Genomic DNA, 6,373 nt, shown 5'->3' on the forward strand with positions numbered 1-6,373 from the left:
AAATATGTCAAATATTTGAATAGTTAAATCCTCAAGATATAATTGGTCATTTAAATATTGTGTTTTTACCTGCAAAGACTGTTAGCATTCATGTGAAAATCAGTTTGGAGATATAGAAACTAATGTATCAGGGAAGTAGTAACTCAAAGGTATCACCATAACCGTCAGAGCTTCCTGAATTATCCACAACTTCTTCAGGAGATAGTCTTCTTTATGGCAGCTTTGCCGGTAGATTAACAAAAAGAGCAGAAACAATGTAAAAGGGAATATTTGACAGGAAGACCATGGGTACGTGCATAATGATTCATCTGTTTTATATGTCTGTGTCCTGGTTTTGTTAAAAACAAGTTTCTCTTTCAGTGAATTTTGCCTGTCAGCTAAAGCCTTCATATTAACTGCATTTTCCTGGAGAACCAGACACATGTTCTGGTAAAACTAGCAATGGAATGCAAACTTACTGATAAGCATGGATGGACATCTCGCGAGAGGGGCAACAAGAAGCCGGTGACCAAGAAACTGACCAACTGTGTATAACATTCCATTCACGTGGATATTTTATATAAAAGTGGGAGATCACGAGGATCTCGTCCCTTTTCCCTTTTTGCCTTTGCTTTTTTCTCTTCTGCTTATGGCCGACATTAGGAGAGGACCTTGCTAGTCGTCCCTGTGAACTGAGGCCTAGTGAGAGACTGAATCCAGCTCCGGTTGGCTGCAGAGTCTAATCCAGGACTTTGGGGGGGCCGGCTCTGCAGTTGCTGAGATTTCCAGATTGGTTTTGTATATTTTGTATTATTTTCTCTATTCTTATTAGTAGCATTAGTAAAACATTGTTAATTTTTCCAACTCTCTTCTCTCTGTCCTTCTTTCCCTCCCGATCACCTGTCCTGAGTGGGAAAAGGGGAGAGGGAGGGGCAAAAAGGCGGAAGGGGGGGTGGGAGAGGGGGTTAACAATACATCTGCCAGGGTTTTATTGTCACCCCGCAATCTTAACCCTCGACAGTCTGCATCACTAAATCATCAGCCAAACACATTTTATTAGATGTTCCTTCATGGACGCAAAACCCATTAGATACTCCTTCACCATCCGAACTTGCCTACATGGCTGTATTTCCTATAGAAAGGAAACCTGTTACCTGGTTTAGTTCAGCCTCTTCTGCTGCAGGGTGGTGCATCCACTCCCTATTTCTCTTTCTGGGTTTCATCATTTGACATTACTCCTTCCTCTAGCAGTCTCAAGTCTTTTTGAAAATTCAGCTCTAGGCACTGCAGATGAGGACAAGGACTTCATCAGGAGTGAAGTTTTGCTACACAAAAACCTTATCCAAAGCTTTTTCAGGTGAGTGGCAGTCTTTCCAATGATTTCGGCTGGTATGTAGTCAAGCCTTACTAGCAATGTAAAATGGAAGATTGCTTCAGATGTACCTACAGTTGCATTTCTTCCTTATTTTAATGAAGATAAAGATGGAGAAGGCATCTGTGAACATCCTTTCTGTCATGATGCCAGTGCTCTAGTAGATTCTGAGATTATTCATAAAATATGCCATCTGCATTATAATGCAATTAATTCATCAGCATGCAGATGTCTGACTGGAAGACTTTTTAATAATTCCTATTGGTATGGCTTCAGATGGCTTGATTTTACAAAAAATGGGAGCCTGATACTTCTATGAATCTGGTTCACCATAGACTGATATCAGGAAGGAAACAATATTATCATAGACTATGAATTTAGACCTACATAAAAAGTAGTTCTGATGTCATTCCTCTCGCACATTTCTTCAGCACTTTTCTTAGTGCTTTGCCCAGTCTATCTAGTCATTCACTCTATGATATACATTTAGAAAACAACATATAATTTTTTCTCCAAAACAAGGGAGATACAATTATGGTGCAGTGCTGAACTTAAAGTTTTCAGCAAGTATTGAAATATTCCATCCAAGTTATTTATAATTTTCCCATCAGAACTGCTATCACGGCTACTTCTTTCTCCGAATCTGCAAATAACCTTCACTGCTGTTAGTAACAAAACCATCCTCACATACCTGATCTTCAGGTAAAATAAACAATGAAAATTTGCATTATATGGTATATACATTTGAGAAAGCTTTGGCTATTGACTGACTCTGGTTGTGAAAGGCTGTCATGAAGCAGTTTATAAGAATAATTCTGTTATCGCTGAAAAACTCAGCAGCTTAGTAACTGCTTTTAAATGCTCTTTCAAATGTCTAATGCATGAAGCAAACCATGCCCTACCCTTTGGGACCTTGACCAGCAGGGTGGAACAGCTGGTGTTCATTACTGACAGGATAGCCCCAGATAATTTAGGGATCCACTGAGTCCTTTGGTTTAAAGCCTACGCGCTCTCTGTGCCTAATAAAAATAGTATAGTTTCTGATAACCACACTAGTAACACAATATTAGGCTGATCAATGTTTAACTGAAATGTGCATTCATAGTGTCTCTCTTGAACCATTCCAAAATCAATTAAAATTTTAAAAAGGCAGCATTTTTTGCCATATGAGTTTTAGAGGACCTACTTTAGAGAAACCTCTTATTGATATGTATAAGCAGTGACTGTCCAATTGCCCAAAGGGTATTTTACATTAGACTTCAAAAGGATTCAAGTGTCTCTGAAAAGAGAGTGTTCTAAAAGACAGATTTTAATTCTCATAAAATCAATATTAGGATGTTTTGGCATAATTCTGAATTATTCTCAGAAGTAACACCCACAATCAGTATTTTTGCTAGGGGAGTTATACAAACTGATTCTATGAATGCATAAGTCCATGAGTTCTCCTATTTAGGTCCAAGGGCTTTGTACACACTGAGGACCCTGGGATGTTTATTCACAGCACAGGATCAGGTGCACAGAGCCAGGGTGACTCTCCCATCCTGAAGTGAGTCAAAGGATAGAAATTTGATAGTTCCATTCTTCTATTTCTGAAGATTTTTTGTTTGTTTGTTTTACTGTTGGAGCTACCATTTTAATTTACCTGTGGAACACATATGCCTTAATAGCTGTTAAAACTGAAAATCACAGATTATGTAAAATTTTATCTTCACAGAAAGAATGAGAGGTGAGAAGTAACTGTTTTCCCCAAATTATGGAGAAGAAACTGAGGCATGTGCACATCTCACTACAGCTCCCAGACCACGAGGCAGGACCAAAGGAGGACGTCTGGGGGAAAGGAGCCATCTCACACAGGCCTTATTCCCCACCTATCACAGCCACACTTGTGCTGTGAGGCCACACGGTCCGCTCTGTCAAGGAATTGATTCAGGTTAAAATTAACCACTTTTCTGGCAAGTTAGTTTTTCCCTGGTGACTTTCCTGCTCCAGGTCACTACAGAGTTGCACAAACTCTTCCATAAGCAAGAGGGAAGAGAGGGCAGGAGGGGGAAGGAGCAGAACTCTGAGCTGGGGGAGAACAGGATGTACCAGAGCAGCTTTATTTCAGATCATGGTGTTTGTGGGACTACAGCAGAGGCTTTTCCTTAACAGTAATTCTGTATCTGACTTCTCCTGAAACCAATGCTCTGAACCCATCTGACTTTTTGAAGGTCATGTAAAACATTTCTAATAGTGCACATAATTAACACAATTATGCAGTTTAAAATAGGTAAAATAAGCCATTTCAATCCTGAGGGCCAAGGAAGCCTTCTTATATCTTTTGTGATCCACACCACTATTTAATAATAACATGAAAAAAGAGAAGTGTAGCTGCAGGCTGCATAAAATTAAGGAATAACCCATTTGGGAATTTTCCTAGGAGTCCTTGTTAATATAACATGTTTTTTTCATTGAAAAATGTTAGGTGTTATGCAAAAGAAAAAAAACTCACATAACTTTTCTTGCTACTAATGAATTAGCCATTGAATCACACACCCAAGGCAGACCTACATTTTTAATTTTTGCAGGCATAACTCAGTCTATTACAAGTAGAGAAATCTCATGGCTTTAACCAATAAAACTATGCTTAAAAACAAACAAACAAACAAACAAACAAAAACAAACAACTAACCAAACAGAAAAAAACCCTAACAGAGTCCATTAAACAAGTAAACAGTTCCTTTGTCTGTGCAGATTATCTTGAGAATGGTACTAGCAAAGGAACTCCTGCTGTTGTATAAGCTGTTTTCCGCACTGGAGGGAGGAGGGGTTGCATAGCTCCAGCAGTACAGCTTTCCCATTTAAACGCAGATAAGCCTTAAGGATAGAAGATACTGGCAAGAAGGCCAATGCAAGAGGTACTATTGAGCTAGTCTTCGAGAAAAGCAGTCCCAGCTGCTCCCTGGCACACTTTGCAAACAGCAAAAGATAAAACTGCGCCAAGGTGCCCGATGTTACACCTTCCTGATGCCTAGTCACAGTGTAATTCTCCTGAGGAAGCTTGAGGAAGTCAGTTCAGATTCTTCAGCTGAATACTTTATTCTGGGTGACTCCAGTTGTCCTGCTTTCTTGGTAGCACAACAGAGACTGGTGATGCTGAGGGTCCTGCATGGCAGAAACAGGATGGCAGAACATTTTACCAAGAAATGCAGAACAGCTATACTTAAGTACTCCACATCAAGCCAGTGATGAGACATGCACTCTAAGTGCATTTATTCCTGATTCATTGCAATTAGGTCCTTCAGTTCATGGTAACATTTTCCATTTTCCTAAGAAAAGAGAGATAAGGAGAATGAAGAACATTTTGAACTAAGGACTTATGTGTCACATGCAAATGAGATACCAGTCTTATCCACTCAGAAACAACATATCTATCTTGTGCCTGGAAAAGTGAGTCTATTATGAGTGAACCAGATCTGAGATATTTCTCAAAATACTAACAGACACTGCCCAATCCTCACAAGCTCATCAGGTTCAGTCAAGTTAACTCACAACCAATGTTCTTGTTTTGTGATCATCTATGTTTTATATCATTCCTTATTTCCACTTGCTGTTTGCAATATATTGAAAGCCTTAAAAATAGGATGAACTGTATTTCTGAATAGAGGGGTTTTTTTAAGCTTAAAATACAATGTGACAAATTTTCTTTTTTAAGGACTTGTCTGTCACTTTCCTTATCCATTCAACATTCCTAACATCAAATGCATCACATGTGCTCAGTCAAGACTGTGTTTAGCTTGGTATACAGATGCAAATGAAGAGCAAGCAGGGCAAATTTTTTCCTATCATGTGTTTCTCTAAGTGGAAAACACCCATAAAAGAAGGTCTGCTCTGAGTTTTAAAAACTACAGAGCCACTTTTTGTCTTAACTGAAGTCAACAGTAGTTTCAGGAGGGACAAGGTTGGGCTCGAAGACTTTGATAGTAAGTCGTCTCTGTATGATGATATTGTTTGTATGAATGAAACTATTGTTTGTAACAAAAGGTTCCCTGGAAGTATATGCCCATCTATATGGCCAAAATCCTTCATCTGCACTGGTTTTGTATCATTTAAAAGATGTGAACACTCTTTTAGTTACTACTGCTTCTGGACAAAAGTACTAGGTTATGAGGAATAAATTTGTTCTTGCTATTACTCAAAATGATTCAAAGATATTTTATGTTGCTCTGTACAAAATTATATTTGTCAGATTATTTATTTTATTGGGTAAACCTGTATTTTTCCAGATTTCTCTTGTTTTATTACATGTCATTAAAGGAACTGGGAATCAATTATTTTTTGTTTGAATGTGAAAAATAAGTTTCAAACAGCTTAAATGCTATAGTTTTATTTATGTCTCTGGAATAATTAGATGGGGCACAAATATTTACAAGAGGAAAAATGCAAACCCAAAAGAGCAGGCCTTTTCATTTACTTTTTTTTCTTGTACTCTTTAATTAGAGATACATGTCACGTTGTCCACTGTAGCTTTCAAAATAAAAAGTATACACTGAGGACTCATATAGAGTTGGTTGTGGGTTTTTTTAGGTATAGCTTCTAAAAAGTTGTAAGAGTAGTTTACCTTGTATAGTAGCCATTCCACAGAAGCATGCTGCAATCTTCCTTATCAAAGAATGACAGTCACTTCATTGTGTAGCCCGCATCATCCTTGCCACTGCTGCCTGCACCTAGTATAAGACAGTCTGCTGCTTATATCTCCATACAGAAACAATAGGGATTTAATTAGAAGTGGGGTTTAGTGAGACTGTGCACATGGTATTGTGCAAGAGAGGCCAAAATGGGTGCAGAAGTTGGAGGAGGTACGTGGTGGCAGAGGCTGGCAGCAACTAGTGACTTGACAGGTCCAGCCCTTTCAGCCATACCAGGGACTGAAGAGCAAAGATTAATGGGAAAGGGGTTTCAGGGTATTTTTATCTTAATTGCTTGTTCATTTTGACATGAAACTTTGACTCCTTTGCATGAAGCCTATTTTGGCTGATGTAG

The 6,373-nt window shown here is 38.6% G+C and overlaps 1 long non-coding RNA gene across 1 annotated transcript; it reads left to right on the forward strand.

Moving 5' to 3' along the window:
- The first annotated feature begins 364 nt into the window (after window positions 1–364).
- On the forward strand, window positions 365–5,890 carry LOC135578226 (uncharacterized). The gene is made up of 2 exons (XR_010469600.1): window positions 365–1,336; window positions 3,066–5,890. It is a non-coding gene; the product is annotated as an uncharacterized LOC135578226 (long non-coding RNA).
- The last annotated feature ends 483 nt before the right edge of the window (window positions 5,891–6,373 follow it).

This window comes from Columba livia, chromosome 1, assembly GCF_036013475.1.
Source record: "Columba livia isolate bColLiv1 breed racing homer chromosome 1, bColLiv1.pat.W.v2, whole genome shotgun sequence".
In the NCBI taxonomy this organism is placed as follows: domain Eukaryota; kingdom Metazoa; phylum Chordata; class Aves; order Columbiformes; family Columbidae; genus Columba; species Columba livia.